Here is a 27,475-nt window from a genome sequence, read left to right on the forward strand (position 1 = left end):
ACTCTCAAGTGGTTAATAACCACTGAACAGGTTATCATGTCTGTTCTTGCGAGAGAGGGGCGCCCGCTACCTTTGTAAAACTATTTGTTAAGGAACCTGGGATTGGTAACCCTAGGTCTCCTGGGGGCAACCAGACGTGGTCTCCCTCTCACTGTGCTTAGAGAGGCATCAGCTTCACCTCACTGATGATCCCCAACAAGGGTGAAACACGTGTATGGGGTTGCTGGTGGTACTCTCGTTCAGATTGGAATTGCCATTGTATTTCGGTGCTGGACTGCCCCTGGGCAGGACAAAGACTGATATGCAAATGGATATTTCCCATCTGTGAAAGGCACAGTGAGTAAAAGCAGTGGCTGCGAACTCTCAAGTGGTTAATAACCAGTGAACAGGTTATCATGTCTGTTCTTGCGAGAGAGGGGCGCCCGCTACCTTTGTAAAACTATTTGTTAAGGAACCTGGGATTGGTAACCCTAGGTCTCATGGGGGCAACCAGACGTGGTCTCCCTCTCACTGTGCTTAGAGAGGCATCAGCTTCACCTCACTGATGATCCCCAACAAGGGTGAAACACGTGTATGGGGTTTCTGGTGGTACTCTCATTCAGATTGGAATTGCCATTGTATTTCGGTGCTGGACTGCCCCTGGGCAGGACAAAGACTGATATGCAAATGGATATTTCCCATCTGTGAAAGGCACAGTGAGTAAAAGCAGTGGCTGCGAACTCTCAAGTGGTTAATAACCACTGAACAGGTTATCATGTCTGTTCTTGCGAGAGAGGGGCGCCCGCTACCTTTGTAAAACTATTTGTTAAGGGACCTGGGATTGGTAACCCTAGGTCTCCTGGGGGCAACCAGACGTGGTCTCCCTCTCACTGTGCTTAGAGAGGCATCAGCTTCACCTCACTGATGATCCCAACAAGGGTGAAACACGTGTATGGGGTTGCTGGTGGTACTCTCGTTCAGATTGGAATTGCCATTGTATTTCGGTGCTGGACTGCCCCTGGGCAGGACAAAGACTGATATGCAAATGGATATTTCCCATCTGTGAAAGGCACAGTGAGTAAAAGCAGTGGCTGCGAACTCTCAAGTGGTTAATAACCACTGAACAGGTTATCATGTCTGTTCTTGCGAGAGAGGGGCGCCCGCTACCTTTGTAAAAGTATTTGTTAAGGAACCTGGGATTGGTAACCCTAGGTCTCCTGGGGGCAACCAGACGTGGTCTCCCTCTCACTGTGCTTAGAGAGGCATCAGCTTCACCTCACTGATGATCCCCAACAAGGGTGAAACACGTGTATGGGGTTGCTGGTGGTACTCTCGTTCAGATTGGAATTGCCATTGTATTTCGGTGCTGGACTGCCCCTGGGCAGGACAAAGACTGATATGCAAATGGATATTTCCCATCTGTGAAAGGCACAGTGAGTAAAAGCAGTGGCTGCGAACTCTCAAGTGGTTAATAACCACTGAACAGGTTATCATGTCTGTTCTTGCGAGAGAGGGGCGCCCGCTACCTTTGTAAAACTATTTGTTAAGGAACCTGGGATTGGTAACCCTAGGTCTCCTGGGGGCAACCAGACGTGGTCTCCCTCTCACTGTGCTTAGAGAGGCATCAGCTTCACCTCACTGATGATCCCCAACAAGGGTGAAACACGTGTATGGGGTTGCTGGTGGTACTCTCGTTCAGATTGGAATTGCCATTGTATTTCGGTGCTGGACTGCCCCTGGGCAGGACAAAGACTGATATGCAAATGGATATTTCCCATCTGTGAAAGGCACAGTGAGTAAAAGCAGTGGCTGCGAACTCTCAAGTGGTTAATAACCACTGAACAGGTTATCATGTCTGTTCTTGCGAGAGAGGGGCGCCCGCTACCTTTGTAAAACTATTTGTTAAGGAACCTGGGATTGGTAACCCTAGGTCTCCTGGGGGCAACCAGACGTGGTCTCCCTCTCACTGTGCTTAGAGAGGCATCAGCTTCACCTCACTGATGATCCCAACAAGGGTGAAACACGTGTATGGGGTTGCTGGTGGTACTCTTGTTCAGATTGGAATTGCCATTGTATTTCGGTGCTGGACTGCCCCTGGGCAGGACAAAGACTGATATGCAAATGGATATTTCCCATCTGTGAAAGGCACAGTGAGTAAAAGCAGTGGCTGCGAACTCTCAAGTGGTTAATAACCACTGAACAGGTTATCATGTCTGTTCTTGCGAGAGAGGGGCGCCCGCTACCTTTGTAAAACTATTTGTTAAGGAACCTGGGATTGGTAACCCTAGGTCTCCTGGGGGCAACCAGACGTGGTCTCCCTCTCACTGTGCTTAGAGAGGCATCAGCTTCACCTCACTGATGATCCCCAACAAGGGTGAAACACGTGTATGGGGTTGCTGGTGGTACTCTCGTTCAGATTGGAATTGCCATTGTATTTCGGTGCTGGACTGCCCCTGGGCAGGACAAAGACTGATATGCAAATGGATATTTCCCATCTGTGAAAGGCACAGTGAGTAAAAGCAGTGGCTGCGAACTCTCAAGTGGTTAATAACCACTGAACAGGTTATCATGTCTGTTCTTGCGAGAGAGGGGCGCCCGCTACCTTTGTAAAACTATTTGTTAAGGAACCTGGGATTGGTAACCCTAGGTCTCCTGGGGGCAACCAGACGTGGTCTCCCTCTCACTGTGCTTAGAGAGGCATCAGCTTCACCTCACTGATGATCCCCAACAAGGGTGAAACACGTGTATGGGGTTGCTGGTGGTACTCTCGTTCAGATTGGAATTGCCATTGTATTTCGGTGCTGGACTGCCCCTGGGCAGGACAAAGACTGATATGCAAATGGATATTTCCCATCTGTGAAAGGCACAGTGAGTAAAAGCAGTGGCTGCGAACTCTCAAGTGGTTAATAACCACTGAACAGGTTATCATGTCTGTTCTTGCGAGAGAGGGGCGCCCGCTACCTTTGTAAAACTATAGACAAGATCTCCCCTGTGGCCTACAAGATCCGCATCCCCAAAGGCGGTTTGGCAGAGGGGGAAGACAAGTGGGTCCACATAAACCAGTTGAAGTGTTGCCATCCCAGGCACACTTTGCAGCAACTGGAGGAGTCCTCGGTAATCCCAGAGGGTACTGCTCCAGAGTAATTCAATTCCAACCCTAAAAGATCCTACATATAGCCTATCAAATTCTGTGTTTCTCAAGTTTATGTGTTCCTGTCTCTTAATTTAAAAAAATGTGCATGTTCATATCTGTTGAGTTCTAAAATATATATGCCACCCCACTATATCAATGGTGGGGGAGAAATGTCCATGAATAGGTATTGCCGCTCTTCCTTTGTCGTCCTAGGAGAAAGAAAACCTGGAGACTGGCCAAGGAGGACGATCCGGAGACCGGGAGCAGAGACCCGAGGCGCCCGGGGTACCGCCCAATCCTCCCATCAGGACCAGCAAGGAGAACTGATTGATCGACTGGAGGGAGGAAAAGATGCTGAACTGTGCCATTGCAGAATTGGAAGAAGATTATGCGGACATACCAAACGTGGGTCAAAACCTTCTGTGCACTCGACTCCCCATCGACTCAAATTCAAAGTTCAGTCGCGTGGGGGGGCTTTGTTGGGTGTCCTGACCCACGTTTGAGCTATCATGCTGCAACATTTGGTGCTGTGGGCTTAGAAAATCCAAGATGGCCAAAAAGCCCACATGTACGCCAGAATAGGAAAACTGTGCAGTACTGGCATGGAAAACATCATGATGGCCAGAACTTCCCAGAAAATGCACAGGGAAATGCATGAAGAATAGGCTGCCACCCATTTTTGCCTATGTTGTGAGCACAGGAGGGCACTGCCTAAAACCACCATTGGGCTACCCACACAGTAGCCTGAAACCATTGCAAAAGGGACAATACTGATTGCCAAAAGCAACCCACAACTATTGGGAATTCATTCCTTCAACGGGCACAACATTATTTTACTGCAGAACCACACCAGTGCCATGTGCTGAACCTGGATAATATACTTCCATGTAAAATCTCTTGTTTGGAATCCATTCATTCAAGACTGATCCAAAAAATGGACGCAGTACCGATAAATACCTCAAGCCGGCGCTAGCGGTCTAAACTCTGACAGGGAAACTGCATGTCAGGAGTTGCAGGAGAGGCCTTTACATCAAAGGCTGGGAGTTAATTAAAATCTTAACCACATGCTGTTCCCAGAAGACAATCTGATTTGATTAACAGGCCAAAAGGCTGGGAAACCTCTCACCTCCAGAGATTCACACCAGGAGTTAGAATCTCACATGACCTCTTGATTGATAGAAGGCAGACTGGCTGGCAGCCTCCTGGAGACCACACAATAGGCTCTTGCACTTGAATAGAATATGTTGATTTTGACTGTTTCCTGTCAAAAAAGGCCTGCCTGCCAGCAGAGGCATGGTTTCTGACCCACCCAAGTTTCTAGGAGGAGGAGACTAACGCCATGAGAGCTGAATTGCAGTAAAAATACAGTTTATAAAAATACTGATAACTCTTTGTAATCAAATGACAGGAATGTATAACTTTGAGAGCCTTAATTTAAAAAATGTACCTTCGATTCAAGCCCAAACTCCAATTTGTGTGATGTTCTGGGTCAAAACCCTGCTATTTATTGACACCACAGACACTGTATTTAAGCTAGAGATATGGGAATTTACTGGAGTAGGTATGGACAGCCTGTGTATATGTGTATAACTTTTAATGAAGAACCTGTTGCATAACCCACTAAAATCAAAAATAAGTTGCCATTTTTGAATGCAAGCCCTCAGGAAGAGCAGATTTGGGACAGAGACTACCTCATGTGATAGGTAATATGTACATGCAATGACAAAACACTATGTATTTGAGAAATGTGTATTTTGATCAAATATAGATTTGTGTGCAATTTGACAGGGGAGTGTCCTTTCTGCAGGCCATATAATGACATCGCTCTGACACTCCACTTCTTTCCCCCAATCAAGAGAGAAATTGATCAATTGAGAGAGGGGCTGGATTAGTGATGCTGCCCACACACCCACTTTCAAAACATATAAAAGGAACATTAAAACCCAGGTGGAGGGATTGAAATCCATTTGCTGCAACGGGCTCTGCCGGACCACACAACATCCAGAAGGCACCAGATCCAACACTTAGACTTTAAAACTCCAAAGAACTTGATCCAGAACTCAAAGTAAGGGCCTAAACCCACAGACTGAGAACTCTTCTCAGCAGGCCTCAGCATCCAGCAAACCTAACCAACTATCAACAGCCGGGCGAGCTGTTTGAATTCCCTGCCTAGAACATTGCCGGGACCGGTAGCAGTGTCCAGGAGCCGTGCAGATCAGCGCTGTGTCCGGCGAAAGTGGGACCAGGAGCCGTGCAGACCGGTGCTAGACCAGACCAGCAGAACCCAAGATCCAGGAGCAGTGCCGGTGACCCAGAAAGCAGAGCTGTACTCGGAACCGGAGACCAGATCGCTGTGAAGTGCTGTGCGCAGTGACCGGATCCGTGACAAAGTCGCCTTCCTGTCCAAAATCTCTTGTGAGTACTCAGCAAAACTCAGAACATATCTCTTAGTTTAATATAATATAATTAAATCTATTTAACCTAAGTAGAACTGTCACCTGTCATTTTCTAGCAGCAAGCTGTAACCTGTCGCTTTGAACTTTTAAAATTTCAAATCCGAAAAACAACCTTCACAAAATCGTTCATAACTCTGTAACCGTTTGTGCTAGGAACTTGATTTAACTTTCCGCTGAAAGCTTAGAATCTAGGCTTTCCAAAGAACCTGGACTTGCTACTCCTTATAGTACCTCCGTAATTACGATTCACGCACTCACGAATTTTACCGCGATTTGCGATTTGGCCTGATTTCAGCCACCTGTAAAAATCAGCAGCTTTTGCCTGAACTGCTAAAATTTCATTTGCTCCTAAGAACCATCCCTGAATCATTGCTAGAGTGAGCCTGAACTAATATTAACTAGATACCACTCACCCTGAACCTCCTGAAGGGAATTAAAAGCATTTTCAGCATATTTCTCACTTCATTGTCACCATATTCAAAGCATTTTGCCTGTGTTTTAAAACTCCTATCCGTTGTATAAGCTGCTGGGGGGGAATTGAACTGAATTCTATTTGATTGCATTCCTAAGAACTGTGTGCTCTCCTCTTCATCTCCTTACACTGCATAAAGCGGGGGTGAATTGTCCAAGAAAGTGATTACATTGTCTTTTGCTGAAATCCTATCAAGTTATTTTCTGTACTGCATTTTCATTCCACATTGCATCTATTTGAAACCATAAAAGTATTGTTGCTATCTTATCCGTCCTATACCCACTCATCATTGATTATAAAGAAGTGTGCTAGTGCCAGACTATCCATTATTGATTACTGCTCAGATTAAGTGTGATATTCAATTATTAATTCATTATAAAAGTGTGATATATATATATATACTGTTTAATTTTTTTTCAAATAAACCTTTTAAACTTGCAAAACAGAACTACTTCTTGGCTCAGTGGGGTCAGGGGGATTCCAAGAGAGGGGTGTTCTATAGGGGTAGTCATCCAGAACTCATGAACTGGACATAAAGATATATCAATAAGGGTTTCCATTCAGTATCCCAGACTAGGGATTGACTTAGCTGTAGTGTTGAATTGAATCCTCTTACAGTAGTCCACCTCATATTGGGCCATATATAGATTAGCAACATCAGAGGCAAAAGTAGCCCCCCTGCTTACTCCTTTGATCTGCTTATAGAGTTGAGCTTTGAAAAGGAAGAAATTCTCAGACATCTCACGCACTCCAGAATAAAGTTGGTTGTAGTGGATGTGGTATCTGTTCTCTTGTCTAGGCATGTTCTTAGAGCTTCCAGACTTCTTGCTGGGGGATTGGGGTATAAAGCGCTTCGACATCCATGGTGACTAGAATGCAGTTGCTTGGTAGTTTCACTTTTTATAGTATCTGTATAGTGTTGGCTGTGTCCTTGATATAGGAATCCATTAGCCCCACAAAGGGTTTTAAGGAAAAATCAGTGTAGAGCGAGAGAGGTTCCAAAAGAGAGTCGCAAGCAGACACTATAGGTCATCCCGGTGGATTTGTGGCGTTCTTGTGTAACTTTGGGAGGATATAAAAGGCTGGTGTGCTTGGGTGTAATTTGTTCAGGAAGTGAATGTGTTTGGCCTAATCTTTCCATTGGCCTGCATCATAGACACTCCCAATGAATACACACCCACAATCTTCATTGGATGTCCATATTTCTAGATTTGTGAATAGAAAACAGATGAGAGCCAAAGTCCACTCCTAATAATCTTGACAAGAATTGTATTTTTCTTCCATAATTCACAGCAGCAATGTGCTAACTTAATGGAACCAGGATGATTATAACCCTTCTGTGTAGCACATACATGCAACACAACAGGTTTTGCCAATTGCTTCATAAAGTTATAAATGTTTTTCTTTTTAATACTTTCTGAGTAAGGTATAAAAAGTAAATGGTCTGTTAAGGATGAGTCATAGACCTTCCAAACACACACATTCTCATCATTCTAAGTCTTCTAATTCCAGACATATGTGTGATATTCGGTTTGCACCTAAAGTCAATTGTAAATAACATGGGCCATTTTAAATCAAGGTAAACATATGATAAGACATGTCCTGTAATTTAGCTTGTGGCCTGATGCTCAGCATATGAGTTACCTGTAAACAGTTCTTTGAGAAGAGTTGATTAAGGATGTATCAGGCATTTTTGATGGTTCTGTGTCCTGTTTGCTTTAGTCTCAACAAATGGCTGATTATTATGAGAGAACAGGGTCAAAAGGTAGCAACTAACTGCAGTGTTTGAGGGTGGGTTGTAAAATAGACCATCTGGCCACTCTAGATGTTAACCTTCTGTGAAACCCAAGGATTTCACATTCTTGGTATGTATGTTTGTTTTTATAAGAATATCCCCAGGAAGACTTCCAAAGTTTGGTCAGGGGCTAGATGGTTCTGAATTGAAACTCAAGTCAACTTGCCGTTAGCACAATATAGGGTTTAAGTGTCATTTAAACCAATACAACCATTGCTTATTTTTTTTTTCTTCATTCATTATTGTATCATTTTTGTTCCATTCAACATTACTTTACATGATTTGAATGATATGCATTGCTGGATACAATCCACTCATCAATAAGCTCTGTTGCACTTAAATGCAAACCGTAAGTTAATTGAGAAATGCACAGGTGAATACATTTGGCTGTATGTTTTCTTTGACATAAATATTTCTAGATTTATTTCCTTTCACTTTTTCAGTATGACAGGCACAGTTCTGTTTTTAGGGTCGATTCTCAAGGAAGCAAGTGACTGGTGAAAATGTTTATTTAAATGGTGAACTATGTATTTGTTTGGTGCCGCTAGGTTTACATTGAGGCAGTATCCATTTCCTGTGCTAGGTGCAGTACATCACAAAAGGCAACCCCTAATCACTTGTTTGGTTGATGCAATATTTCTCTAAATAGTTCAATCGTATGGGTCAAACTTGAACAAGCAGTGCAACTTTTTAGCACCTCTCACTTTGACTTCAGGCAATCTTTGTTTGCCTTCATTTGTTCCAAAAGGTTGTTTTAAGTCCACCGAACAGTTGAAATAGCTCACTGTCTTCATGATTGTTGAATTACCTTTTAATGTAATCACAATAGCTCCTATCTTTAGTGAAGTTGCATAAATAGGCATTTGCTGGTGCAAAGTGACCAGTGTTACTTACATTGCAAGTTGAGTTTGTAATAATTCTTACATTTTATACAGTTTGCCACATTTCCTTTCAGCCCTACTCAAAGTCGATAAATTCAAATGTAATACTTTAGCAAGAACATCACAATTTTAGATGAAAACACAATAAAATTATCAGGTATAGAGAAGCCATGCCATGTTTGGTTTTCATAGGTTGGGAGGGAACATCGTTGAGAATGCCCATACCATTCTCATCCCTCCCCATCCCATCTACACCATCTGACAGCTGAGCTAAAATCATCTATTTCAGAAAAGATGTTTTGGGCACTGGAATAATTGCCAACCAAATATTTACTATTCATCTTTAGTAATAATAGGCAGATGCTTACGTTGCCACCACCTTGTAAGACACTAGAATATCCCAACTAGCTGCACATGAAATCCATGAATCCTGAGGGCAAAATATAATTTAACCTAGAGTGGTAAACATACATAAATAGAATTCTGTGTATTCACACTCACGAGGGCTCTAAGTAAATTTTGTAATTCAACATTAAAGGCCTTTAGCATTTGGGGTCAGTCTAATGTAATTAGCATAAAGGAAACCTGGAAAATTCTTATCCCTTTCATGAGCAATGGTGGTTTAGTGGTGCAACTCCCATGATGCCACATGGGATATTAGTGTTAGATTCCTGGACCAACCTCGATTTTCTTCTAAAACAACAGTACCCGGGTATAGACTTTTTAAAAACAATTCCTTTATGGCCAAACAGTTTTGAAGATGTGTGTTATGCAGCAGAGAAACAATTTAACTCAATAGCCACCTTCAATAGAACATAAGTACCTGCACTCAAGAATGAGTGAATCCTTTGCATTTGACAGAGGTCTTTTTGGGGGAAAGCTACCAATCGTATTGTTGAGGTTAATGACAATAATGAAAATGCTGTGCTATTTATATAGCGCTTTTGCCAAAGTGCTTTAAATAGACCATATTTACATACAAGGGCCTCATCACGAGTTGGGCTGTAGCCCTTAAATGCGGTGGTAACGGTATTACCGTTGCATCTAAGGGCTGGCCCTATCACGAGTTGGGCACTAAATGGGCTGTTTTACCTCCAGCCTTTCTCTGGAGGTGAAAATCCCCTGTTTTCGGCTGTAATAGCGCCGGCTGTATTAGCCCGCAAAATGAGCGCTGAAAATGCCCCATTGAATCCAATGGACCGAATGGGGAATGGGATTTACTGTTAACACCCAACCCGTGATCTGGCGGTAATACTGCCAGACCAGTCAGTGTTAGGGCTATTACAGCTGGGCTGTATTACAGCCGGGATACAGCCCAACTCGTGATGAGGCCCAATATCATCCAACTGAAGATGGGTGGTATTGTATGATCACACATTTGTGTTTACTTCCCAGAAAGCTAAACAAATACCAAATTGATTCAATGTCGGTTGAGCAAAAAAAGTAAGCCAAAACAGTGGGGACCAAGGGGTGCATGTTTTCTCATATTCAATCAAAAAAGTAGATCCCCACAGCAAAATAAAATTAAGTACCTTGAATAACTGGGACCAGTAGAGTTGATATTTTTCATTCAAATGACACCCAATTTCTTGTCCATACTAGGGGCACTTTCATTGACATTCAATTTAACAAACTGCTAAAGACGATGACATTTGCCATGTGCAAAACTTCTTTGGAAGTTACCAAACAAGACATCTTTTTTGCACAGCACAAAGTCCATATTTGTGGAGGTTTGAACAATATATTCAGGTATGTGTGCTTAATAGAAGGTTGCATTCAATTTCATTCTTTTTGTAATTAAAATTAAGGAATAATTCTGTAGCTGTATTGTGAAATATGACAACGGTCCACTTACTAATACATTTTGTTGAAGTTGTGCTCTTCTTTTTGGTTTAGTCGTGTCTCAAATTCCTAAAGATTTTTTTATACATATGTTTCATTCATTTATTCAATTCCTTATTTGTATATTCATTTCCCAAATTCTGTACATTTATTAAGTTGGCATAATATCCATTTCAGTAGACACTTAACTTGGCCCTTTGTTTACTGTTATATTTGGCATTTAAGCTTCGACATTTTTTCCTGAAAGGCCTAGACAAGGACCAATGATTCTCGCATTTGTGTTTAAGCAGTATGTTAGGCAGAATCACATGCAGTACCCTTTGTACACATAATTAAGACCACAAGTATCAGTACAATTTCACCTTTGTTACAAGCCTGTAATACACAGTACGCTTATCTCAAGAGTAAAGTGAGCAGTACAAAAGATTATACAAAGGACTAGCAATCACAGTGATTGAAACAAAGACTTAGTCAAGGTTTCTTGGTAAAATAATATACATTTATTTACACAGTCAGTTGGAAAACATTCCACTATAAAGAGCAGCTCAATATCACAATCTAATATACTACAATACACAACCAATCAGTTTCTGAACAAGTTCATCTCCCCTGAAGTGGGAGAAAAATGGCACTTCAGTAACTTTAAAAAGGGGTAACAAGACAAGGTTAAGAAGAATCAAAACACAAACACATTCAGAGGTAGGGGAAATAGTTTCAGTTCACTACAACCAGCAATTCATTTCAATAGGCCTGGGCCAAAGTCAATGGTTCAGAGTCTTGTATAGGATAGCACAGTTCTGGTAGAAAACGGTTAAGTCTTTGCCACGGTTTTTAGAAGTAGTTGGTCAGACGAAAAGTTAGATGTTGGTTTAGGGAAGGACAAGCCTTCCAAGTTGGGAAAGTTTCGCAAACTTTCACAGCGGCCGAACAGAGTTCTGCACCGCACTTGCACAGTGCCTTTTAAATGAAGAAGAGCTGTAGCTGAGGCGGTTGTTCCTGGCAGTTCCTGCAAATCTCGCTGTTCCTGAGCTTCAGTCGTGGGACAAGAAGGAGATCGTCGGGAGGTTCCTGCACTGCCCAGGAAAGAGGCCACAGGCTTGGCAAAACATCGGTTTAAGGTGTAAGCGCCTTAAAGACCACAAACTGGTATCCTTCCCACTGGCTATCTGGTTTTAATCAGCACTCTGAAGAAAATTCGACCAGTATAGGGACGGTGTCCTGGTGACTTGCGAGTTGGTTGTTCCCACCAAACTCAAGGAAAGAAGTTAACCTTGAAGGGCTTCTCTGTCGATGGAGTTTTGGGCAATTCGGACGTGCAGCAGGGCTACACCGGTGACCAGGAGTCTCCTGGGGGCAACCAGACGTGGTCTCCCTCTCACTGTGCTTAGAGAGGCATCAGCTTCACCTCACTGATGATCCCCAACAAGGGTGAAACACGTGTATGGGGTTGCTGGTGGTACTCTCGTTCAGATTGGAATTGCCATTGTATTTCGGTGCTGGACTGCCCCTGGGCAGGACAAAGACTGATATGCAAATGGATATTTCCCATCTGTGAAAGGCACAGTGAGTAAAAGCAGTGGCTGCGAACTCTCAAGTGGTTAATAACCACTGAACAGGTTATCATGTCTGTTCTTGCGAGAGAGGGGCGCCCGCTACCTTTGTAAAACTATAGACAAGATCTCCCCTGTGGCCTACAAGATCCGCATCCCCAAAGGCGGTTTGGCAGAGGGGGAAGACAAGTGGGTCCACATAAACCAGTTGAAGTGTTGCCATCCCAGGCACACTTTGCAGCAACTGGAGGAGTCCTCGGTAATCCCAGAGGGTACTGCTCCAGAGTAATTCAATTCCAACCCTAAAAGATCCTACATATAGCCTATCAAATTCTGTGTTTCTCAAGTTTATGTGTTCCTGTCTCTTAATTTAAAAAAATGTGCATGTTCATATCTGTTGAGTTCTAAAATATATATGCCACCCCACTATATCAATGGTGGGGGAGAAATGTCCATGAATAGGTATTGCCGCTCTTCCTTTGTCGTCCTAGGAGAAAGAAAACCTGGAGACTGGCCAAGGAGGACGATCCGGAGACCGGGAGCAGTGACCCGAGGCGCCCGGGGTACCGCCCAATCCTCCCATCAGGACCAGCAAGGAGAACTGATTGATCGACTGGAGGGAGGAAAAGATGCTGAACTGTGCCATTGCAGAATTGGAAGAAGATTATGCGGACATACCAAACGTGGGTCAAAACCTTCTGTGCACTCGACTCCCCATCGACTCAAATTCAAAGTTCAGTCGCGTGGGGGGGCTTTGTTGGGTGTCCTGACCCACGTTTGAGCTATCATGCTGCAACATTTGGTGCTGTGGGCTTAGAAAATCCAAGATGGCCAAAAAGCCCACATGTACGCCAGAATAGGAAAACTGTGCAGTACTGGCATGGAAAACATCATGATGGCCAGAACTTCCCAGAAAATGCACAGGGAAATGCATGAAGAATAGGCTGCCACCCATTTTTGCCTATGTTGTGAGCACAGGAGGGCACTGCCTAAAACCACCATTGGGCTACCCACACAGTAGCCTGAAACCATTGCAAAAGGGACAATACTGATTGCCAAAAGCAACCCACAACTATTGGGAATTCATTCCTTCAACGGGCACAACATTATTTTACTGCAGAACCACACCAGTGCCATGTGCTGAACCTGGATAATATACTTCCATGTAAAATCTCTTGTTTGGAATCCATTCATTCAAGACTGATCCAAAAAATGGACGCAGTACCGATAAATACCTCAAGGCGGCGCTAGCGGTCTAAACTCTGACAGGGAAACTGCATGTCAGGAGTTGCAGGAGAGGCCTTTACATCAAAGGCTGGGAGTTAATTAAAATCTTAACCACATGCTGTTCCCAGAAGACAATCTGATTTGATTAACAGGCCAAAAGGCTGGGAAACCTCTCACCTCCAGAGATTCACACCAGGAGTTAGAATCTCACATGACCTCTTGATTGATAGAAGGCAGACTGGCTGGCAGCCTCCTGGAGACCACACAATAGGCTCTTGCACTTGAATAGAATATGTTGATTTTGACTGTTTCCTGTCAAAAAAGGCCTGCCTGCCAGCAGAGGCATGGTTTCTGACCCACCCAAGTTTCTAGGAGGAGGAGACTAACGCCATGAGAGCTGAATTGCAGTAAAAATACAGTTTATAAAAATACTGATAACTCTTTGTAATCAAATGACAGGAATGTATAACTTTGAGAGCCTTAATTTAAAAAATGTACCTTCGATTCAAGCCCAAACTCCAATTTGTGTGATGTTCTGGGTCAAAACCCTGCTATTTATTGACACCACAGACACTGTATTTAAGCTAGAGATATGGGAATTTACTGGAGTAGGTATGGACAGCCTGTGTATATGTGTATAACTTTTAATGAAGAACCTGTTGCATAACCCACTAAAATCAAAAATAAGTTGCTATTTTTGAATGCAAGCCCTCAGGAAGAGCAGATTTGGGACAGAGACTACCTCATGTGATAGGTAATATGTACATGCAATGACAAAACACTATGTATTTGAGAAATGTGTATTTTGATCAAATATAGATTTGTGTGCAATTTGACAGGGGAGTGTCCTTTCTGCAGGCCATATAATGACATCGCTCTGACACTCCACTTCTTTCCCCCAATCAAGAGAGAAATTGATCAATTGAGAGAGGGGCTGGATTAGTGATGCTGCGCACACACCCACTTTCAAAACATATAAAAGGAACATTAAAACCCAGGTGGAGGGATTGAAATCCATTTGCTGCAACGGGCTCTGCCGGACCACACAACATCCAGAAGGCACCAGATCCAACACTTAGACTTTAAAACTCCAAAGAACTTGATCCAGAACTCAAAGTAAGGGCCTAAACCCACAGACTGAGAACTCTTCTCAGCAGGCCTCAGCATCCAGCAAACCTAACCAACTATCAACAGCCGGGCGAGCTGTTTGAATTCCCTGCCTAGAACATTGCCGGGACCGGTAGCAGTGTCACAGCGGCCGAACAGAGTTCTGCACCGCACTTGCACAGTGCCTTTTAAATGAAGAAGAGCTGTAGCTGAGGCGGTTGTTCCTGGCAGTTCCTGCAAATCTCGCTGTTCCTGAGCTTCAGTCGTGGGACAAGAAGGAGATCGTCGGGAGGTTCCTGCACTGCCCAGGAAAGAGGCCACAGGCTTGGCAAAACATCGGTTTAAGGTGTGAGCGCCTTAAAGACCACAAACTGGTATCCTTCCCACTGGCTATCTGGTTTTAATCAGCACTCTGAAGAAAATTCGACCAGTATAGGGACGGTGTCCTGGTGACTTGCGAGTTGGTTGTTCCCACCAAACTCAAGGAAAGAAGTTAACCTTGAAGGGCTTCTCTGTCGATGGAGTTTTGGGCAATTCGGACGTGCAGCAGGGCTACACCGGTGACCAGGAGTTGCAGCAGTCGTCTTCCTTCAGCTCGTCTTCGGTTCTTTCGCTCCAGTGGTCGACTCTGCTTTCCAAGTCCCAGAGACCTGCTTTTAAACAGTTTTTCCCCATTAATTGCAGCCTGGTTTTTCTTTCCAAGTTTCTCAGGCTGGTCCGGCTCAGAGGAGCCTGAGAAACTCGGAAAGAAAAACCACAGCGTTTTCCAACACAACCGTGTTGTGTTTCTGCCTGCTGTGGCTATCACTTTGGGTCTCCGGTGCTCCCAAATGGGAAAGCAGATTCAGGCAGAAACAACGCGGTTGTTTTGGAAAACGCTGCGGTTTTTCTTTCCGAGTTTCTGAGGCTCCTCCAAGCCGGAGCAGCCTGAGAAAGTTGGAAAGAAAAACTGCAGCGTTTTCCAACACAATAACGTTGTATTTATGTCTGTGGTCGCTTCAGCCCGGAAAACTTAGAAAAAAAAACGCAGCTAGTGCTTATTTTTTTTTTTAAAATAAATAGCACTTCCCGAGATTCAGCTGCAGCTTTCCTGCTCTGGTCTCCGGTCCCCGTCCTCCGCGTACAGCACTAATGAAGGGAAAGCCACCCAGCGGTAGCTTTTGTTTACTACAGCTGGCTGGCTTTTCCTTCATTAGTGCCGCAAAAGCAAAAGCCAGCACAGGAGGGCATCCATTTCACAAAATGGATGCGCCCATGTGCTTGCTTTTGCGAATTTTGAGCTTGAATAGCTCAAAATTTTACATAGGAAGTTTAAAAAAGAGAATGCTAGTATTTTTTTTATGTTGCCCATCTATTTTATAAATAACATTTTTTACTAGACCATGCCTTTAATGATACCTATTGTGATCCATTCTTGTATGAAATGTACATCACATTAGTGAAATCATAACCCTATTTTTCGCAGTGTACTTAGGAACAATGCTATTTGATGCCACTTCCTGTTTTGTCAAGGGGGTCATGTTTCATTGCTTACCGGGATGTCGCTTTGGGGTGGGGTCAAATGACATCACTTCCGGTGATGTCATCAGAGGTCAAGGGTCTTGAGGCGAGGAGTGGGACACTTTTTTGAGGCAAGGGTTGGCCCACTTTTTTGGGGTGTCCAGGCCTATTTCTTGTCCCAGTCCGACCCTGCAAGCAGGTAGGCGTTCAGTGCCCTCCAGAATACTGGGATTTAGTAGAGTTGGAAAATGTCACCAGACAAGGCATTACGCAATCTACAATGATCCATTAACAAAGAATCTCATACTGACACTGAACTCTAATCGGTATTCTGAGCTACCAAAATATGTGCAGAGTAAGGACCAGATAAACCAAATAACTCATAATAACAGTGAGACAGAGACTGGTTTATTTTGAATGGCAGGCAAAGAATTGTATTTCATTACTCCACCTCAAGGCAGTGCAGGCATTTCTGAGCAAGCATAATAATCTCTTTTGAGCCCATAAATATGGTGAACCCCAGCCTCAATATTTACACAATATTACCCACCGCTGAAAAACGTATTTAATGGTAATGTCTCATCTGCCCAGGTTAAGATGCCAAAGCAAAGTGAGGGCTTGATAAATACTGATGCACTGATAATCTTATTCATAAATAAACCCAAACCAAGATGGCCACCGTGAAAATGGTCCTTTTATGTTTCAGTGGAATTCAGGCACTGATAGATTGATGGGAGGGAGGCAGTAAAGGTGAATGAGGGATAACACGATGAAAGAAAGAGGAGTTTTTTTATTAAGAAGGGGGCTGCATGAGGAAAGCAGAATAAGTGATGTGAAGAACCATGATACTACACTGAAACACAGGGATGTAGTCAGATAAATTCTGCATTCTGTGAAATCTCATTGGCTGGCGCACCCACAGTGGATGGTAATCCAATGTGTATATTTGCCAACTATTATATTTTTTGCATGAAAAGGATGAAAGGTAAAATGGCACAGACTTAGATGGGAGCCAACAATTTAAGAGGTACTCTACTGAGAACAAATATACCCAAATTACCTGGTCTATGCAATGGAGCCCACTCAGGAGGCTCTATGATCACATTTTAGCTCCATTATCTCTAAACATAGTAGGCAAAGTGGATGGGAAGTCTTATAAGTAACTCTTTTAGGCCGACATACCTGCAGTGAATACCAGGAGGATGCAGGACATGAAGGAGTCCGTCTGTGCTGCAGATTTGTAATAAAATACTAAAGGGACAACAATCCACCAGAAACAGTGTCAGCCCTGGACAGCATGCTCGTAGAAACAAGCATTGGCAATGCCAATAGTTTGGGATTTTTGTGTAGACAAAGGAAAGGCACATGCCAGGCACTGCCATGGTGGTATTGACTGGCCATTGATTGTAGCAAATGCAACATGGATTGAGAACTTGGGTATCTAATAGCAGCGCCTGGCAAATGCCTGAAGCGTATACCAAACCAAAACTGTTGGCTTTGCCAATGCTTGTTGTTAACAGGACTTCAGTGAAGGACAGGCATAGTACTTATAAATCAAGTGGCTGAAGCAGACCTGGTTTAGACATTTTTATTCTACCAGTAGTGTATTTCCAGCATCATTTAAGTCATTAACTCCTAGATGTCTAAACCAATGATGAATCTGGCAGAGTAGATAGCACGGGACGGAAGCGATGGAACTGGACTGAGTGGATGGAACTGGACTGAGTGGATGGAACTGGACTGAGTGGATTGAATTGGACTGATTTAATGGAACTGAGCAGAGTGGATGGAACTGGACAGAGTGGATGGAATTGTTACCATATATCTGTATTCGCTATAAGCTATATACATGTATCCCTGTATATATATGTATCCCCATAGAAACCTGTATCGACCCCTGTCACTATCTAACTGTATGTCGCTATGTATGTCCGCCGTCCTGTCCACGTGCCTTGTCTCAGGTGCTTCTACAGATAACCACCATATCACACCGCTATGCTTACTCTCTATTATACACCATCATTCAACTAGAACACAGCTATACACCTGATAATTCAGCCTGGCTGTTCACTTACGAATACGACCCCATGAACACCTAATCACCCTAATAAAACGCAGCTAGCTGAGCACATTACAGCCCAGCTGTTCACATAGGTGTTCCTCAGACCTAGCACAGCCAGAACCCAGTCTGATTGTCCACCCATCAGACTGCACATATCCACTGATATCTTCATCACCACACCTATTGCTAGAAAGCAGCTTTCATCCAACATCTACACCAATTGCACACATATCCGGTGCACCTGCGCACCATACAACACTATCTCTCTCTACTGACTTGAACTACGGTTCCCGAGGGCGTTCAACCAACCAGCACTTTGACGTCATACCAATGATATATAAGGTGCTATATAAATGCCAAGTAACATAACATAACAGATGACAGCTTTGAAAAAAACACTAGAAGGCATTTTCAGGGAAATGTTTGATGGTAAGGCTTATTTAAAGCAAGCTCAAAGAGTTCCCATGAGGAGGTGTTTTGGGTGTGGAGGGGCAGGGACTGGGTGGGAATGGCCATAGGGATTAGCATGGCTATGGGCGTCACTATGTGGCCAAATAACCATACACCACCTACAAGCTTTATGTCCCTCCTCATATGCCATTTCTCCAAATATGTACTCTAATGCAATCATTGTGGCTTATAGTTGGCTCTGCCAACTTATAGCCCAAACTAAAAACACATCACTTTTTATTGTAGCCTATGGTACCTTTGCCATCAGAATGGCATTCATGGCTGCCAACTGAATGGCAACCGGTGCCTCGCTTCTTGTTCTCATTATGTATGGAATATTAGCCCTCTGCTTCCTTATTACAGCAATAATACCCAATCCAGGAGGGCAGATCGGGTGCCAAGTTATAGGCCTGAGAACAGAGGGTATTATTGCAATTAGCACCCCGAGTTTTGTATCTGGAAAGCTGGGGTGCTGACAGCAATATATTTAGCTAGCTAGAACGGCATGCCTTGCAGTGTCCCATTCATTCAAATCAAATACCTAAGATGGCCATGTGTAGCCCCTCTTCCTTTTCCATGGTGGCTAGGAAGGCTGGAGTGGCGGCGTCTGCACAACCGGCATCGCAGAAAGAAATCAGGTAAGTGGGATATGGGGATGGGAGGGAAGGAAATGATTACGGGAGGAGAGGGTGGGGGAGATGGTGGGAAGCTGCGGTCAGGCTGCTCGGAACGTGAGCTGGGATTGTGGGATTCAGCAGTCATCTGAGCAACATGATTGGTTGGCTCCTCGGTCGTGGGTGTTAATAGAACTTTGTGGGGCATGCCAAGACTTCCTGACCGTATACGACTCTGTTGACTATGCTTGATTAATGGTTACAAATCTAGCGGCCCATATGCCACGTGTGCCTGGAAACAGCATCTCAAGAATGGAAACTGCCACTGTGCATGTTTTTTTATTTTTTATTTATTTATTTTTTTAAGTCAGATATAGCGCGTGTCAATCTGGGGCCTGATTCACAGAGCGTTTTCCAATGGGATTGCACCATTATAAAAAGCTTCTGTGAATCAGCACGAGTGTTTCTTTATGGTCAGACCACATCTGCAGACCTAATTGTGCTGTCAGTCAGGCCAGGGTAGGGTGTAGCTCCAGACAAAGCCTGCCTTGAAAACCTGCGGTTGGAAGTCTCTGGTAGAGGATGGGACAGGAGGTGCACTGATCACCTGAAGTCTGGAGGTCATTGATTTCTTTGCAGCTGCTTTGGAATTAGAGCGCTTCGACAACACCGGTGATAGTTTATAACATTTCCGGGAAAGTGATTATGTTTCTCAGAAATGTAGTGAACATACCATCATGTGTTAGTTTAATGCAACGAGGTCCTTTTCGGCTAGAGCATGAATGAGTAATAAAGGAACAGCCGATACAGGAAGCTGGTTATTTTGTTCTGCGATTATGGTGAAACGAACAGTAGTAAACTGTGGCTTCTTTAATTAGAGAAAAGAGGCATGGTGATGATCAGAGGGTGGATTTCAGACCGCAGTTTACCAGAAGTGCTCTGCCGATGACGTGACTGTTGGGAATAGACCCTAAGAGCTGCCGCATTGACGCTGCGTGCCCATGTATACCTCTTGCCACATGATGTGGCAAAACGTGAGTTAGGTGTGTTAACATTACCTCCGTGCTAACTTTTGGAGCGTGCCGCTGTGAACGTTCGAAGTGCACAGGCGCACTGCACTGGCTGTACGCGCTGCACCAATGCTGGCAGCAGCTGATCCGCTGAGGCTAAGCAGCGTCTGCTTCGGGCGCGCTATTTAGAGGATCTTATCAGGCCTGTGTGACCTGTTCCTTTCCATCCTTGTTTAGAAAAGGAAGCGCAGCTGATAAGAGGGAGTGGCTTTATCTAGAGCCCGGGGGAGCGGGCAGAGGCCCAAGGCGTGCTGGACTGAAACTCGGTGTTTCACTCAAGCATTGCTATGGAAACATCTGTTCGTGTGCCAGCGTGCGGTCACCAGTTTGCATGCAGCCTGGCCTTCTGTATATTGTATTGGAATAGCAACGCCCAGTGGCCTTGTCGGCAATCGGTTGGAGCGACGGTGAAGCCTGAGAGCTGCACAAAACAATAAAGTTGGAACTTCCTTAGTAAAACGTGCAGCGTGTTACTTTAAACTGAAGAAAGGCCAAAAAAAGTGTACGTAGCCGGGTGGGGCGCATAGACGAGTGACACGGATTGAAAAGTTCATCTTCTTCCAGAATCTCTTGTGTGCACATGGTCAGTGTGACAGGCAGGGGCAACGAAACAAAACACGGCAGCATTACTTTGTCACTTACATTTCAAACCCCATGTCTCCCGTGGAGATCTTGATACCATCTGACAGCACTTCCTTTCCAGAGGACTTCTGCTTGCTGTGCTTCCTGGTGACAGTGAGATCAGAAACAGGACTTATTCGTCCAGAACTTGATAAATGAAGAGAAGGCATTGGGTGCCTTGCTTCTCTAGAACTGTACGCACTTGCCAAATATCCAGAAAAGACGAAATACCCTCAATAGTAGATTTACAGAATATTAAATTAATAAACCTCAACCATATCCCTGCTGCGCTAAATTCTTACTAATACCCCAATATCAACACATAACATAACTATTATTTCTTTTTAGAACGATCCAATGCATGTATTCAAACATATTCAATGGTAAAACCAATACAATGTAACGTCTTGCATTTGTATATACTTAAAAAAATATGCCATCAAACAGGATTCCAATTTGTGTTTTTCTAAATTATAGAAATCCAAGATTCTTGGTAATTTACACAATTATATAGCTTAATTTCAAACAGCATTTTTGTATAGGTCTTTTACAAGGCAATGGTGGTGGGGGGGGGGGGGGGTGGAACGATCCGGCTAGGCCTTGTACCTTCAGATTGTGCAAGTGCAGATTATGTATAACACACTTGGTTTCAAACGCGGATTTGGGATTCAAACCTGTGTTGCTCAAGGTGGTTTTGCTTCCAAGACCTGTGCATTGCCACAGAACTATCCTCCATTCCATTGGCACTGCGTGCTTCGCTAAGTCGTCACATATACATATGCTTAACGAAACTTTGTTAAAGGGGCGTTATGGTTAAGTTGCACTAATAAAAAGCTATGCAATTCAATGAAAAAACATTGTTAAGGGGACGTTGGCTACAAGAAATTTGCCAGTTATGGTAAGCTAAACAACCATAACTCACACCACCACTGTGCACTGCTAAGACAATCACGCAGTCCATGAAAGATGACATCACAAAAGTCATTGATGACATCACTGATAACATCACATATTAAAATCATTTTCATGAACAGTCCCTACAAGGGGTAGTGTTTATAATGTTGGTAACAAGATGTCAGGGGTGTCAGGGATAATCGGGAGATCTATCATAAAGTACTGCATTAAAGAATGTTCTTATCTAAAGAAAACATTATATTCGAGTGTTGTTGTTGATACAGGAACCTAATCATACATACAGATATGCAATGGCTGCAGCATGTACCAAAAATTACAATATTTTTAATCTGGTACTTTCCAATAGTAAAATAATAAATGCTACCTTATAAAAGTTTTGCATAATGTTAAACATGGGATAAATAACTAATATTTTCAAACTTATGCCATACTTAGTAGACAAAATACATATAAAAACCTAGAATGCATCCAAATTAGAGCCACACACAGGGAAACTAAAGTAAAGAAGAAAGAAACAACAACAGCAAAACATGACAATAACCTTAGAGTTGATTATCATGTGCACAAATTAATTGTGTGTTTGAGGCCTGCTTATTGCCCCATGTATGTGCACTATGAGGTCAAATCAAATTCTATGGAAAGTTCTTTGAGAAGATATAAGAAGGTTAATGTTTATACATAGAGCACCTTTTCAATATTAAAAATTCTCATTGTTAGTCAAAAATAAAAACTAGCCTAGACATCTCAGTGAACAAAAACAGGTGGCCCAGATATGTGATGTTATCAGTGATATCATCAATGACATTTGTGACTTCATCTTTCATGTACTGGGTGTTTGTCTTAGCAGTGCATGGTGGTGGCACGACCTATGTTTAGTTTACCATACCTGGCACATTTCTGTGGGTTTTCGGTTTTACTTGTTACTCATGGGTTTTTATTAGTGCAATTTAACCATGATACCCCTTTAACAAAGTTTTTTCATTGAATTTCATGGGTTTTTACCATTGCACCCTAATTTGCAACAACTTACTAATATCATACTTACCCCAATATAGCAAAATGGTTGTCCAATTTAGAAAGTTTCACCTTAACACTCTACCATTTCACACCTGTGTGCATCATTTTAACACTTCTATACAATTTCTGCTACTTTTCCCACTGTTTTTGTGTTAGTAGACATTGCGAACAGTGTCCCGTGAACACACGCGTGGCATGATGGCGTTTTCGTAAATGCGTCTGCACTTCATGAATGGGTCCGTGCTTCACGAACAGTATGGAACTGCATTTTATCAGCTCAACTAGGAACTTTGAAGCTCAAGATCTACCCTTGCACAGCTCCTAAACTTATTATTATTAATATTTCAAAAAGTTTGTATAAACTAAATGAAATAAAAAAAAAATACTCATTATCCATTAACAATCTAGCACACAGCACATACATGGAAGAATATTAGGAAACTGCATCAGCTATTGCCATCCTTCATCCCCAGGAGCCACCACCACCACCAGCTGGAAGACCTACACAACGAAAGACATGCAATACTTCAAAAGACAATCAAGGAGACCAGGAAGATGAGGTAGAAGAAGTGCCTACCTCTAGCACCCAGAGAGAATCATGGATGTGGCAGTTCTTTACCACTGTTAGAAATGTACCAAAGGCTAAAGCTACCAAAGTGAATTTACAACCAGGCAGTATTCCAACAGGACCACCTCCATGCGCCACCGCACAAATCCAACCAATGCAATGCTCTCAGAAAGGCTGTTCCTGTTTTAGGAAGTAGTAGGCTGTCTTCCTCTACCTCATCTTCCTCAACCAATGCTGTAACCAAACAGCCTACTTCTGTGGGACACACAATCCCATGAGCTAACTCACAAGCAATAAAAGAGGTTGTTGATCCATATCTTTTGAAAACAACAGTATATACTGCAACACACCACTCTGCAGGGGGGAGCAATTTCAAAGTGTTTTTTAAGCTGTAATCAAGGAGCATGGGAAATACTGGCCACTATCTTAGATTTAACACACACGCAGCATCTTCCCCTGTCCATCTGCCCCTCCATTTGTGTGGTTGGTGCCACATCCCTCATTTCCTAACCACCTTACTTTCTGGCCTCTCCTGCAAACACAAAATAAAAATAAATAAAAAATAAACATTAAGAAGGTTCCTTTATGAAGCACCTTTCCCAGTTAAAAAATAGAACTAAAAAAATAAGCTTATAGACTCCACCAACATACATTTTCAGTAATGTAGTTAGATTCAATACGATTCTCCAACATTCCCATTAGCAGTTTCTACTATGCTAATTGGAATAAGAAAAAGGCACAGAAACAAATTTCTCTCCGAAATTCTTCTCGCTAATATTTTATTTTTATTATTGATTGATTGTTAGGCACTTATACAGCAATACATTCTGTTTCAAAGTGCCCACAAGGCAATAAGGAAGGGACATGGGAATGAGACGCAATACAATATATAGAAATATTAAATACAGTGGAGGGGAACAAAAGGACAAACCTACCATGTGTTGTGAATATTCAGAACGTGCAAGTTCAGAAGGGAGGGGGAAGTGGGGATAGGTGGTGGTGTGCCCATGTTCGTGGCTGAGCAGCAGATGAAATGCAAGGTATGGTAAGTGCGAGCCTCCAGGACCGTCTGCCCAGGCAAGTGCTGAGGATAGATAGAAGCTGGGGGTGATTCGGTGTGGAAGGTCAGGGCCCTAAGGATGCATAAGGGCCCTGGACACCATTCAAGCAACTTTGAGGATACCAGAGGAGAGAAGGGGGAAGGAGCATGTAAAAAGGAAAGTCTTGAGGAGCTTCCAGAATTTAAGAAAGTCCTGCTTAATACGCAGAGGGGGAAGTTGTTCCATAGCAGGGTGCCAGCTGAGGAAAGCGATCAACCTTTTGCCCTCTGTTTATCGAAACACTTAACACACAACAATTTTGTGCCAGAGCAACACAGAGGTCTAGAGGGAGAATATTTAGACAGAGATAGTTGCAGATAGTGTGTTCCTTGCCCCAGACAGCTTTGTGGATGATACAGAAGGATCTAGATTTCATCTGTGAAGCAACCGGGAGCCAGTGAAGACTTTTTAGGGCAGGAAAGATGCCGTCCCTGGGATTGAGGCCAAGGATAAGTCTTGCTGCCCAATCTGGATTAGCTGGAGGGGTCGCAGAGAGGAAAAAGGAAGATTCAGGATGAGGCTATTGCAATAGTCAAGCCTAGAGCAAACCAGGGCTTAGGTCACACTGAGTTTCTGGGGGAAGGTGAGAAAAGGTATAATTCCTTTGAGAAGGAAGAGCTGGAAGTGGGACTTCTTGGCAATGTCCTGAGTGTGAGGGAAGAAGGAGAGAGAGGAGTCAAAGATGACTCCAAGGTTTCTGGCTTCAGTAGAAGGAGCAGGGGGAGAGCACAAAGAGGAAGGCTAGAGTGAAGGGGAGATGGTGGGAGCAGGAGTCCCAATAGGAAGGATCTCAGTATTGCTGGCATTGAGGCAGAAGTCATTGGAAGTGCACCAGGCCTGGATGGCAGATAGGCAGTCAGGGATGATGGAAGGTGCAAGAGGGTCAGCAGGAAGTTTGAAAAAGAGTTGTGTGTCATCTACATAACACTGGAATATTATGGTGCATAACACCATAATCCATTTCCCTTCATAACTATCCACAGTCTCGGCATTCCCCTGTCTAGCCCATGCCTTATTAGAAAACCCGGATTTCACATGCACACCATCACACAAGACAGCCCTTCTACTCTTTTTACTGTTATGTTTGTAACACTCTCTCATTGCCTGCTTTACACCATTCACACATATATCCACCAATCACTTAACAAAACACTACATATAGCCTATCAACATATTAAACTTCCAGCTACCAACTGCCACTTAACAATGTTCCACAAATCTTTCACATCTACATTTCCCATATGTATACCAACAAATTGTACATAGTGCTCCTATAAATGCACATATGCATCATGCAGTGACAGAAGTAGATGAATTAAAGGGGCAATATGGGTGGACAAGTGCTCATGAGAGCCCAGGAGGGAAGTGTCAAAGGATCGCAAAGTGGGAGGCCACTAGCTAACTGCAGTGGTAGAGGAGTCCCTCCCAAGGGTGAGGTACGTCTTAACCGTAACATCCTTTTAATGTTTGTTCTGTCAATTTAATACGTTTTCACAAGTGAAAATGTTTCATAAAGTTATATCAGTGTATATGCGTTATTAATAATTCCTCTTTTAACATATATGAAAGAACTCTAAACCTCCATTAACAAACATATTTTTTGCAACACATACTTATATGAGTCATTATCAGCAGAGCATACCCCAAAACGCACATCAAAGTAGACATTTGTCCTTGCCCAAGACCAGACCCTTTGCCTATGGCAGAAAAGTTGTATCATTATTTTTTTAACTCACGTTTCGACAATTTCAAAAAAGTAAAACACAGGACAGATTTCCAAAAGCATCCTCTCATGTCCTTGCTGATGCTCCTTGCTAAACTTTGGTGCAATCCCGTCCAGCACTCTGGGCTGCATTTTCTTTCCCATTTAAACCCACAGCTTCAGCCATGTCGCATGCCCGTAACTTTGTTGCAAACCCGTCCAGCACTCCGGGCTGCAGTCTCAAGCAGATTCTTTTTTCCCATTTAAACCTACAGCTTCGCCCATGCCTCCTGCCCCAATAAGTAAATCAAAGTAGGCATTCGTCCCTGCAGAGGGCCAGGGCCATTGTTCATGCACCAACCGTTTATCACAATATTTTGTGCCACTACCCACAGCAGAAAAGTTATATAACAATTTTTTTATACTTGCATTTCTACACCTTCCAAAAAATAAAACACAGGACAGATTTGCAAAAGCATCCTTTCAGGTCCTTGCTTATGCTCCTCGCGCAAGTTCGCTGCAATCCCATCTAGCATTCAGTACTGCAACCACAAGCAGAATCATTTTTCCCATTTCAACCTAGAGCTTCAGCCATGCTGCATGCCCCAATAAGTAACTCAGAGAAGGCATTCATCCTTGCCTGGGGCCAGGCCCATTGTCTATGCACCAAACTTATGTCACTATTTTGTGTGCTTACATTTGGACAAAAATAAAACAAATAACATATTTGCAAAACCATGCTTTCAGGTACTTGCTGATGCTCCTCGCGCAGGTCTGTTGTCATTCAGTACAGCACTTCAGGCTGTAGCTACAAGAAAAATATTTCTTCCCATTCAAACCTAGGGTTCGGCCATGCTTCATGCCCCAATGATCAAATCAGAGTGCACCATTATCAAGTAATTGCAGGGCGGTAGAATTGGTAGATCACTGTACTTCATCTAGTACTTTAAACAGATTACCCTGCTGCTGGTAATGGGGTTCTTTTGTGACGGTGCCCTTCCTTCTTCAAGTGTTAGGTTTGGAAAAGGAGAGTGAGCGCTGTTCACCACAGGACTGGGTTATTCAATAAGTAACTGTTGTTGTAATGAAGCAGTCTTCAAAACCATTCTTGATGCTATGTTTATTGTTAGAATTCAGCCGACACTTCTCTAGAGTCTTTCTCAAGGCACGTGGATTGTGGGTCAGTCAATGGTGTAAGGTTGTGGAAATGAGTCCAGCATCCAATCCCAATATCTTGTCCCACCATGGTCACAAATAAGGGGGGGTAATGATTTTAAGGGGTGGCCTGATGACCACTTGGACACCTTGTTTGGCACGCTTGGTAATTATCTGCTGATTAGCATTGTCTAAGAGTCTATGCAGAGATAGTCATGGCAAAGGACATATACATATGGGGTTGGGCCCCTGTTAAATT

This window comes from Ambystoma mexicanum, chromosome 5q (genome assembly GCF_040938575.1).
Source record: "Ambystoma mexicanum isolate Mex_15411 chromosome 5q, UKY_AmexF1_1, whole genome shotgun sequence".
Lineage (NCBI taxonomy): Eukaryota > Metazoa > Chordata > Amphibia > Caudata > Ambystomatidae > Ambystoma > Ambystoma mexicanum.